Below are 12656 nucleotides of genomic sequence, written 5' to 3'. Positions count from 1 at the left end.
GAGATCAAACTCACCCACCCACCTCCCACATCGAGTATCGCCCCGATAACTCGGCCCCACCAGACGTTTGGGATCTAACCTATGTGCAACAAATTCATGATGAGTCAATCAGGCTGTTCTGGGCTAGGTTCTTGTGTGTCAAAAACAAGATACCGAGCTACCAGGACTCGGACATAATAACAGCCTTCCAGCGCGGATGCAAGGATAAGGGCGTTTCGAATGCCCTCGCTCGCCGCTGTGTTCAAACACTCCTGGAATTGTGTGATCTGGTATCTAGATTATGCACCATTGAAGATGCTTGGTTGGCCGGGGAAAGCACAAATTCGATCTATGAACACAATCCGACGCGATGTACCCACACCCCGGGGCGAGCCCCGCAAGCGAAACGCCCGCTAAAAATCAATAAAAGTGTCGTTTTCTAAAAAAAATGATGTAGAATAAGTGTAGTCGATAGTTTGTCATGCTGACGTGCACTTTTAAGATTTAATGAATAATACAATATAATTAAATACATATAGCAGTGTTTTTTTGTCGCCGTTGTTTGAAAAATCAAATATCTGTCTGTGTCTGTGCAACACAGGCGGTTGCTTGTTGCCACTAGCACTGAATCTTGTTCGGGGTTCATTGTCGCTTAACATTCCTTTTCTTCTCTGTGTTTTCTCAGATTAATTTCGTGCTCCTAATCAGCCGCCATGGCAAGGTGAGGCAAATTTCAGCTATTCTACTAAGGATAAATTTCAGCTATTCTACTGTCACAGATGCAAGCATTTCTGTTGCTGCCCAGTGTTGATGATTTGTGATTCTATCTCTTTAACGATTTAATGCATGATTTTGACATTTTTCTGACCTCTTGGGTACCCATTCAATGTATTTGTTTTCTATGAAAGATGGCCAAGTATTGTAGGTGCTGATACATCGACACCGGTTTTACATTTAAACCTCTTAAATCGCTACCGCCAACTACATTATTCTTGTTGGCTAGGAGGATTGTATTGGTTAGCTGATTTTTACACACCCTTCTCATTTGGAAAGGTCATCCATGAGCTTCGTGGGCTCATTCTTACTCGAGTGCCAAAACTCTGTAACTTTGTCGAGTGGAGGGGTTACACGGTTGTGTACATAAGGTATGTTTTAGTAATAAGGAACGCCATTGAGTCTATTCTGTTTGCAAGATATGCTTGTTAGCTATTTATATATATCTGCTGATAATTATGTACAAGTATGCCAGCCTCTATTTCTGCATGTGTATCGATGCTGATGACAATGAGCTCGAAGTCCTTGAATTATCCATCATTTTGTTGAGATACTGGACCGCTACTTCGGCAGTGTAAGTGGTTCCCTGTGATGTTTTTTATGGATTAGCATTATTTCTTCAATGTACTATTGTGTTTTTCCTGGGTGAAATATACTATTGTTTTGACCGTCTTTTTCATTATTTCTTTAGGTATGCCAGCTGGATTTGATATTCAATTTCCACAAGGTAATATGTTTCACATATGTTGAAATGCTGATGCTGAAGACCCATGACTGGAGTTATATGAACTTTTTTTCTTGCCTGAGTTATGCCATTTTTATGAGTCATGTACTCATTTTCGTGAGTACCAATGGTGAAATTTGTAGGCCTACTACGTACTGGATGAGATTCTTATTTCTGGTGAGCTTCAGGAATCTAGCAAGAATAATGTTGCAAGACATATTGCTGCACAGGTATTCTCACCACCAGCAAACATAAATTGTACATTTCCATGACTAGATTTCATTTCTTTGCTTAAATATCAGGATTAGCATTGTCTTCTAAAATCTACTGTTACCTCTTGAAGCTTTGTTTGGTAGTAGTGTTTTTGAGGAGATTGGTGGGGATAATCCCCCAAGGGATTGGGTGAAACCCCAACCTTCACCCAATCCCTTCAAATCCCCATTTATCCCCAATACACAAGGTAGGGGTAGTGTATTGGGTATTGAGAAAAATGCACTATAATTTAGGGATTAGAGGAGAAATGTGGGGATGAAACATGTCAAATACACTAGAATCAAATGGTGTTATGAGATGTGTGGGGATTGAGGGGTTTGACCGGGATAATCCCCACAAATTTCTTAATACACTAGTACCAAACAAGGCCTGAATGGGTTTGTGCTTCCAATATAGTTTGTACAGATATAAAAACACGTGTAAAATAGAAAATCGCAAAACCTGTGTTGGACTACTCCCAAGAAGTCCATACTTTTTTTTCTCTCTTAACAATTCGCTTCCCTACTTTGACATGATTCGTTGGTAGAGGCTGCTAAAGAGGAAGCTGGCTCCATCAGTAACATCATTGCCCAGGAAACGAAGTAAAAGCCTGCGTTTGATGATGCCCCTCCGCTCTTTGCTTTATGTTCATGTTGGTAAATTTGATGTAATAGCTCCTTTGTTGTATCCATTTTCCCAAAGAAATATGACTTGCCGGATTCAGACCTATCAGAATGAGTGATATGTAACTACAATGCATGTGTTCCTTTGCAACTGAATTTGGAATCTTCCAAAGATAAAACTGTCATGGAGATTGTTCACCAGTAATCTGTTTAGTGGATATATTAAGAAGTATTTGTAAATTCATGGTCATAATTCGGCAGCGCATTATCTTGTGTTTAATCACAGTGGTTGTTGCGGGCGTGCTCATGCTGTCCTTCAGAAATAAATACTATAAATGGGTTGCGCCCTAGTACAACTCTTAACATCTTAGCTGTCTCTGGTTATATATACACAGGCTTTGCTTTCTCCCCTTGCGTACTAGGCTTGACAGTACCCATGAGCTGAAGTCCAAGACAGTTCCTCTGGTTGATCTTAGGCTTTCTATGAGCGAGAACTGTGAACTACTTCAAATGCCTGTTTGAATCATGTAGTATTTAATTTCAAACAAGGGAACTTGTTTGGGGATGGAAGGTACCAGGATTCATGAGAACACGTACAAGAATATGCTTCGTTGAGAGTTTTGCCCCCCTTTTGCATACCATTGGCATGACACTCGTTTCATTCCAAGGAGGTGCATAGTTCTAGGATTCTAGGAATGATATCCATGAGCTGAAGTCCAAGACAGTTCCCTTTGGTTGATCTTAGACTTCCTATGAGCGAGAACTGTGAACTACTTCAAATGCTTGTTTGTATCACGGAGTATTTAATTTCAAGCAAGAGAACTTGTTTGGGGATGGAAGGTACCAGGATTCATGAGAACAGGTGCAAACGGATACCCAGTTGAGAGATTCCGCCCTCATGTGCATACCATTTGCATGACACTCGTTTCATTAAAGGATGATGCCTAGTTCTAGGATTCTCAGTTGTGTAGACGAAGGAAATAAGTCTGGTTTATGAGTAAGCAAGGTCGAGGAAGATTGAAGCATCCAGTCGGAATGTCTTATGTACCAGACTTAGTGAAAGCCTAACCATTCCGGGGTTTGATGCATAGTCGATGTCCTTTCATGCGTGATGGAAGCTATAAAACTGTATATACTAGATTGATGGAATACGACTAATATGCTTATTGATCCACTTTATTCTTCTTCTAACATAAAGGCTCATGACATGAACATGAGAGAAGGGTCATATTAGAACGTGATGATGGTCCAGCTGTAAAGGTGCTCTGTGTATTTAATCATCGGATCACACATAAATTAGAAGATGGGTCCATATTGTCAACAAAAGTGATCAAGTATGGCTTGAAAATTATATAAGAGAATAACTGGATTTATGATTCATATGGCGTACTGCTACCTCTTTATGATCTCGAAACCCTTGGAGCCTTGTCTTTACATCTTCGACTACCGTGTAACGACCAAGATGCGGTCCTTTCCGATCTGGGGGTCGAGGGCCCCGAATAGGAAAGAAGCGCATCAAAGTGTTTTGCGAGCAAGTAAACATAGCACATAACAATAAATATAGTAGACAATCTGGATTCAACTGTCTTCTTATTAAAGATACAGAGTACAACGCAGATACAACCAAAGTAGTTCCGGTACGGACTACAAAACAAGGGAAATGCTATGCTACCCGCTGCAGGCCCACGATCACGACCACGGCTCAGTCCTCTGGATAGTTCACGTAAAGGCGATCTGTCTCCTCGTCGTACTGCCACGCCAGCTGGGTGCCGTCGGGATCGTCTGACTCTGGGGTACCTGTACCTGCTGGAAGTTTCGGAGGAATCCGTGAGTCACGGGGACTCAGCAATCTAAGACCTTGGTGCCAGAACTAGTCATGTTATTGGGTAAGGAAGGGGTGAAGTGTTTCAGGTTGCTGCGTCCTAAGATTGAATAAGTGGCTAGCTTACGCAAAGGAGAAATGATAGCGTTCTATACTAACGATCGTGATTACTTGATCAGAAAGTGATCCTGAACACCTACCTACGGCATTCATAACCCCACCGTGTTCCCGATCGAAGAGCGATCTTCGAAGGGACAGTCACGGTTACGCACACAGTTGGCATATTTTATTAGTTTATGTTTAAGTTTTCTAATACCGGATGTTAACAAAATATTCCAAGTTGCCACATAACCGCGGGCACGGCTTTCCGAAAGATTAAACCCTGCAGGGGTGCTCCAACTAGTCCATCACAAACGAACACAGGCCGCAAAGTCATCCTCTATCACGAATCTCGTGATCTCGTCGGATTCCTTAGAGGAAAACCTCAACTCTGGGGAAAACCAAAGCCTCACCGGGATTCCTATACGCAAGATATACCGCTAAGGCAAGACAAGACTAGCAGGACCTCCCGACGTGTCGACGACCCTGATAAGAGCCGCGTATCTCAGTCTCAGGACACGCCGGATGAGTCACACTACAGGTATACCAAACCTCAGGTTGCCCTGTGGTGGCCCCATAGTCTGCCCAGTTTGGACCAACACTCATGAGGAGCACTGGCCCGGGTTGTTGATTAAGAAACCTCGGGGTAGCTATTCCCTATGCAGTTTTTCTATTAAGTGATTAGCAAATAGTACCAATGTTGGGTCCTGCCGGACAAGCCTTAACACAACGCGATTTATCAAGGGGGTCCCCATAACAACCCCGAACGTGTTAGGAGCGATCATTATGGAATCAAACACCGGTAACCGGTAACTAAGGCGGCAATAACGGAACAAGACACCCGGCAAAAGGCTAGGCCTCCCGTCATTTACCAAATTTATAGATCCATTAATTAAATAGCAGAAATTAATATAATGATATCAAGCTCATGGCAACTCATGAGTTATAAACACCTGCAACTAACAATGCTAACATTAGTAGCTGAGCAAGCCTACCTAGCCATGCAAGTTTACTAGGAAAGAGTAAGGTGTTTAGGCTCATGGCATATGAAGAGGCAATATATTTTCAGTGGTGGGCAGCGAGCAATATGACGTGGAATCGAAACTAACATAACAAGTCTAGATATGGGATCAAGGTCATGTCATCTTGCCTGTGATATCCTCAGCTTGGATTGGTTCTGGATCGTCCTGCACGTACTCTCCTGACTCCACGTATTCGGTCTCCGCTCCCGGTGCTACCCAACACAAGAATAACATCCAATGAACAGCAGCACCACAAAATGCAACAATCACATGATGCATGAGATGAAAGTTGAGCATGCACCACTATTTCTAACACTAGCACAAGCAAGATAACTACAACAAGTTCCTGGACAGAACTTTGCACTAAACTATTTGGACATGCATGGTAATGAAATGAACAGATGCATCTCGTAAAAACGGTGCAAAACCATATAAAGAACTTTGCAAACGGAGCTACGGATCAACGGGAAACACCGAAACACGATATGAAGCCCTACGTGAAAGATTCATCACCACACACACAATTGGCACAAATCTGGTGTTCCCAGGTTGCCAAGACATATATGAACCCAACATGAATGAAATGGAGCAAGGTAGAACACTCCTACAACAATTAAACACAAACTTTGAACAAAATGTCAAAACTACGCAATCTGCCAGTTTCTGCATCTTAGCTGTTTGCGAGCAACATGCAACATAGCTACAGGTCTTCAAACATGACAAATAATATATGTGTCTGTTGCCAACCAAGAACACTACCTTATCCAGCAAGAATCACAGCAAAAGGAATTAAACTCTAGAAGATACAAGGCCACAAACTTTCCCAAAACCATCAGTTCTCAGGGACTTAGTGAAAATTCCTGCACCTGAGTTTCTGTTTCTGTTCTGAAGCTTTTTAACAGCAATCAAAACACAATCTACTGGACTCCAAATGACTTGAAAATCGACAGGAAGCTTCACAAACATACCAGGTTCAAAACACTAGCACTGAACTAAGTCCAGTTCTCAACATAATGACCAGCACAACCTTATCTACAGGGGAAGAAAATGTTTTCAGCATTCCAGACTTAGTGAAATTTTCAGAGTTCAAAAATCTGGAATTCTCCAGCCACATGCCCACTTTGTCTAGGCATAGTTTGCACACACAAATTCCCAAGAGGTGTTTGACACCACTATGTTATTGAGCACAACCCCTACAACTAACACACCAAGATCCATGCCTTTGGGCTCCATCTATACCATGGAGACAAAGCCCAAACTTTCAACAACATGAAATGCAAACCCATAAGGTATTCTTCTAAGATGACAACACATGGAGAGTTTCATGTGCACAATGACAAAGTGACATGGGGGTTTGAACCCCATGTTTGTGTCATGCACATCAACGACTCCAACACCACAATTCCTCTCAAGCACTAGCATCAAGCTCACCCACAAGAAATCTTTATATAACAAGAGAGTATACACACCCCCCACATATGGGCATGTGATGGTGCCACTCTCACAAGCATCACTAGGATCTTCCTAGTATTCATGTCACCAACAATATGCAAACTACCACAACAATCCACACCCTCACATGCTAACATAAATAGCTATCTAGTGCTACTCCTCACCTCAAGACATGTGATGAGGGGGAGGCACCCTCACCATACTATATCAAAGCAAGCTAACAAAACTACAATATCCCTTAGACCACACCAAGATTCACAATCTAGGGCTTTGCAAGAATAGCTAGGGCAACTAATCACCTCCAAACACTACACCCATATTTAACAAGGCATCTAGCAACATGCCCTAATCAAGGTTGGCTCCTCATCACCAAGGTACAACCACTATAAGCATCACCGGCTAGCAAAACTATTTAACACCCCTAGCATGTAAAACATTCTCACAACTAAATCTATACCACTATTCTAGCAGGAACAGGAGCAATCACCACTGCGTAGGAGTTTTTAAAATAAAAAAAACAACAGGGAACAAAACTGATAAGACACAAGTGTAGGAGTTAGGAAAACAGGAAATGAGTAGGCAGGGAAAAGAAAAGAATGCAAAAAAATAAAAATAAAAGAAAGAAACAGGGCTGCTGGGGTTCGAACCCAGTTCCCTGGTGTCCAGCACCACACACCCACGCCACAGCGCTACGGTGCTTCTTGTTGACAGGGGAAGGGAGATATGCAAGGTAATCTGTCTGCACTGCCATGACCCGAAATAATCAAGGAAAACAAACAAAAAGGCGCCGAGGGGGGGACTCGATCCCAAGACCTCTCAACAGGCGCATGCATGCGACCGAGAGACACTACCATCAGGCTACGAACCGGAGTCTGACTAACACTAGAAGGTAAAACAGAAGAACACGCCTACCTACGAGAAGCATCCCGCCGGCGGCCAGACCGGAGGACGCTGGCGGCGCCACTCCCGGCCACCACCGGCGGAGAGAACCAACGGCGGGGCCCGCGGGACTCTCGGGGGACTCATTTTCGCCCTGAGCGCAGGTAAAGGGCTCCGCTTGGCTTGCCGGAGCTGCAACTGCCGGAACTCTGCCCGCCTGGGAGCACGCGGCAGAGAACCTGACGGGTCTCCCTGCCGGCGCTGCCGAACTGCGCTACCGACGACGAGAGGGCCCTCTGGGCACGGCGCTGCTGCCGAGAGGGGGGGAGGAAGCCCTCTCCTACTTCCGCTAGACTACCTGCGAGCTGAACCTACAGGAACCACTAGCGCTGCCGACCTGGAGTTCCAACGGACAGAACTTTCTGTCAGAGAAGGGCGCACGCCCTGCCGACGCGGCGGATCCTCGCGCTGGGAGGAGGAGCTGCTGCTGCTACTGCTAACCCTACCACACGCAGCAAGGCGGCACCACTTCACCTCTTACTCTGCACCCGCTATCTAGACGACACACAGCAGCAGAGAAGGAACGAAGCTACTACTGCAGAACATGACCGAACCGCGGAGGAGGAGGCAAGGGCGGAGAACCTCACCTTGGGGAGAAGAGGGGCGTCGAACGGGGAGGAGGAGCGCCGGAGAGGAAGAAGACGGCCAGACGAAGCCGAAGACCGAAGAAGAGGACGGACGTAGTTCGCCCGGTTCGTCCCGTTGACGAGGACGAGCTCGGCGGGGGGGGGGGGGGCGCTCCTCGGGGTCCTAGCGCCGGGAATGGGTCGCGGGGACTCACCCCGAGCCCCCGGACATGGCGCCCAGAGCCGGAGACGACGGATCGGCGGCTTGACGGGGAAGGCGCTGCACCCTCTCTCTCTGCTCACTCTCAGGACTTACCAGGGAAGAACGAGGGCACTAGGGAAACTGGCGGCGCTGGGGAGGAAAGGAGAGGGAACCCTAGGGCGGAGGAGGAGGGCTCGGGCTCCTTTTAACGCCTCGGGAGGCGAGCTCGAGCCGCTGGATCGAGAAGAGGGCGATCGGGAGGTTGAGCGCGCGTCGTACAGGAGGTGACGTCGGGAGGAAGAAGGAGCGCTCGCCAGTGGGCTCTAACGCCAGGGGTGGAGTCTAACTGGGCCAGCACGGGAGAAGGCTCAATGGGCCAGGGAAAGAATAGCTACACAGGAAGTTTAACCAAATAGAACTACAGAGAAAGAATGCTTCCAGGAAGAAAAATATTACCCAAGAAAATTACTGGGTTAAAAATTAAAAGGAAAAATCCTACTAGACATAAGAAATAATAGCCCAATAGGAAAAAAATAGGAATGCAATATTTGGAGATGTTCGAAATAAATGCAAAACAGTAATTAACCTACTGTTTTGTATTTATTTGCACCACCAAAATCAAAGAATCAAATCAGAAAAATTGCACCCCTTCATAAGCAATTTTTATCTACCCACTAGACATTTTAGAAACATCTGTGAGAAAAAGGAATTTTGACAAGAATAAAATAGGAGGGGAAAAGGAGTTTGAAAGCAAGAGCTTAAAAGACTAGCACTCCTCTTGCATCACACACCATTATCACATGCTCACAAGGTAGTGCAAAACCACCACTTAATCTTAGCAAGATCACATGCACTCACAACACCACAACACTACTCCTATCAAACTCAAATGCAACATGATCATGGCATGCAATCATAAGTATGGCAAGGAATGATATGTAATTCATGCATGCAAGGGAAGTAAGCACTAGGGAACACACATGAATTCATGGCACAAAATGATATCACCAAGATCTCTGACAAGGTGGCCCCACATGGAAGGTTACAAGAAAGGAAAGTCTACACTTGGGGCATTACATACCGCCCATGAACGTGACTTATGATCCCTACCCTTCTGTCCTTTGGTTTATGTTTATGTTGGAAAATTTGATGTAATAGCTCCTTTGTTGTATCCATTTTCCCAAAGAAATGCGACTTCCCAGATTCCAACCCGTTCAGAATGAGTGATATGTAACTACAACGTACGTGCTCCTTTGCAACTGAATTGGGATCTTCCAAAGGCGACTGTTATGGAGATTGTTCACCTGTGGTGTTAGTAGTGGTTTATTTAACGTGAATCCATGACATAATTCGGGAGTGCATTCTCTTGTGGTTAAGCACAATGGTTGCTGAGGCCGTGTTCAGGTTGCCCTTCTAAAATAAATAAAATAAAAAGGTTGCCCGTAGTACAACTCTAACATCTTATCTGGTCTTGCTTTCTTCCCTTCTTACTTGCTAGGCTTTACAATATCCACAAGCTTTAGTCCAGCCAGTTTCCTCTTCCTTGTTGGTCTCAGGCTTTCTAGGAGCGAGAATTGTTAGCTACTTTATTTCAAACAAGATAACTTGTTTGGGGATGGAAGGTACCAGGATTCAAGAGAACAATGATGATATGCATATTTTGGCCAGTCACATGCTTAGAATTTACATGGCACTTGCTCACTGAACATCTGGTTATCTTAGGTAAAAGTAATGCACAATTTGAGGAATGAAGCTATGCATCAAGTTGTGTGAAAGAAGGAAATACGTCTAGTTTACGAGTAAGGAGTGATGGAGAAGAGTGCGACATCCAATTGGAAAGTCTTGAGTATGCATACATGGTGAAAACCTAGCTTTTTGGAAGTGCCATACATGTTTGATATTTTGCTTACTTGCGTGATGCTGGCTAAACAAACTCTTACACTATACTGATGAGATATGACTGGCATGCTTAGTGATTCACTTTATTATTAGAGATTATTCTTGTGGCATGAAAAGGAGAGAAGGGCCATATTTGACCGTGATCCTAGTACACATAACTGTAAAGGTGCTCCATTTTGTCGACAAAACTAATCAATATGACATGAAATTTATATGAGAAAATTAACGATATTATTCTTCATGTTGCCAAGAGGTGATACATTGCGAGTCAAAGCATTTGAGTTACATAGATAACATGAGGTGCATGCTCGATTTACTGCAATAAAAAAGTTAAGATGCCTAAGATAGGACTCATCGTCACTTACTTTAGACTTGCAAGTTGCAACCAACTCTTATGAAAATGATCCCCATGCTACATTTATCAATTGTCTTTTGCACTTGCAAGTTGCAACCAACTCTTCCAACTATTCTTCTCTAAAATACTAGCAACTCCTATGAGTTTATACTAGACGCATGTCTTTTTGCATTTTTATTCACTCACGATCCTACATTGTCCATATTTCATAATGGTTCTGGAAGGAGGGAAAGTGATTAGTAGTGCCAGGAATATATGCAGTGAAAAACCATGTTCTGTTGGTCGACAAAAGCGGATACAACTAGCTAGCACCTAGAATACAAGAAGCACACTGATACTTGCCTTGCTCTGGTCCCTCAAAGCCGCCTTTCCTTTTTACATTTTGAAAATGTTGTGTATTATGGAGATTAACTTGTATTTGTGGTAGAATTAAGAAATCTTTTGTTTGAGAATGCACATCCCCGCTAAATGAGTGGGGAGTAAAAGAAGATGAAATTTTTCTGTAAAAAAGAAGATTTTATTGTAAGTTATTCACACACACACGCATGGACATCATATCGAATATTGAACGAAATTAGTAATGACTTTAGTTAGTGTGCAAGCTAGGTCAACATTTTTGAATATGTTACACATGGAGTTATGAAATATACAAACTAAGTATGCTACATTTCACAAACACTGATTAGCTGGAGATCGCTTCATCGAAGTTATATGTCGATCGATCAATCACTGGTTAATGTTACCGCTGTATGATATATATATCACACTAAACTAACGTGAGAACTCACAATCAAGGTTTTAATAAAGATCACAAATCTCAAAGGTCAAAAATCTTTCTCCTCATTCATGTCTTGACTGTACCTCACCTTTTCCCCTATGGTCCAGTAGAGTTCATTTCTTTGCTTAAATATCAGGATTAGCATTGTCTTTTAAAATCTATCCTGCTACCTCTTGAATGAGTTTGTGCTTCCAATATAGTTTGTACAAATATAAAAACACGTGTACGATAGAAAATTGCAAAACCTGTGTTGGACTGCTCTTGAGAAGTCCATATTTTTTTTTCCTCTTAACAATTTGCTTCCTTACTTTGACAGGATTCGTTGGTAGAGGCTGCTAAAGAGGGAGCTGGCTCTATCAACAACATCATTGCCCAGGCTACGAAGTAAAAGCCCGCGTCTGATATTATGCCCCTCTGCTCTTTGCTATATGCTTATGTTGGTAAATTTGATGTAATAGCTCCGTTGTTGTATCCATTTTCCCTAAGAAACATGACTTCCCGGATTTGGACCTGTTCAGAATGAGTGATATGTAACTACAATGTGTGTGTGTTCCTTTGCAACTGAATTTGGGACCCTTCAAGATAAAATTATCCTGAAGATTGTTCACCTTCTTTTAGTGGTTGTTCAAGTAATATTTGTAAATTCATGATCATAATTCAGTAGAGCATTCTTTGTGCTTAATCACAATGGTTGTTGTGACCGTGTTGAGATTGTCCTTTAGAAACAAATAATATAAATGGGTTGACCCTAGTACAACTCTAGCAACTCACCTGTCTCTTGGCTATATATGCATGCCATTTTGCATTCTTACTCACTTCTTGATTGTACATTATTTCATATCTTAGAATTGCTCTGGAAAGAGGGAAAATGATTAGTAGTGTTAGGAATGTATGCAATGAAACTCCAAGTTCTGTTGGTCTACAAAAGCAGATACAACTAGCTAGCACCTACCATACAAGAAGCAGATTGTTACGGCCTTGCTCTAGTTCCTCAAAGGTGGCTATGTCGTTGCTTAGCTTTTGAATAGTTTTGTTGTATGGAGATTAAATTGTATTGGTGGTAGAATTATAAATCTTTGGTTTGAGAATGCACATCCCAGCTGTACGAGTGATGACTAAAATAAGAAGAAAAAATTAATTATGAGTTTAATTACACACATAGATGTTAGC

At 43.0% G+C, this 12656-nt stretch overlaps 1 pseudogene; it reads left to right on the top strand.

Annotated features, from left to right (window-relative positions):
* Nucleotides 1–610: 610 nt before the first annotated feature.
* On the top strand, nucleotides 611–11874 carry LOC123397195 (annotated as a pseudogene).
* The last annotated feature ends 782 nt before the right edge of the window (nucleotides 11875–12656 follow it).

This window comes from Hordeum vulgare, chromosome 5H (genome assembly GCF_904849725.1).
Source record: "Hordeum vulgare subsp. vulgare chromosome 5H, MorexV3_pseudomolecules_assembly, whole genome shotgun sequence".
Taxonomy (NCBI): domain Eukaryota; kingdom Viridiplantae; phylum Streptophyta; class Magnoliopsida; order Poales; family Poaceae; genus Hordeum; species Hordeum vulgare.
Note: the sequence above shows the minus strand (reverse complement) of the source record. Positions and strands in the feature narration are given on the sequence as shown.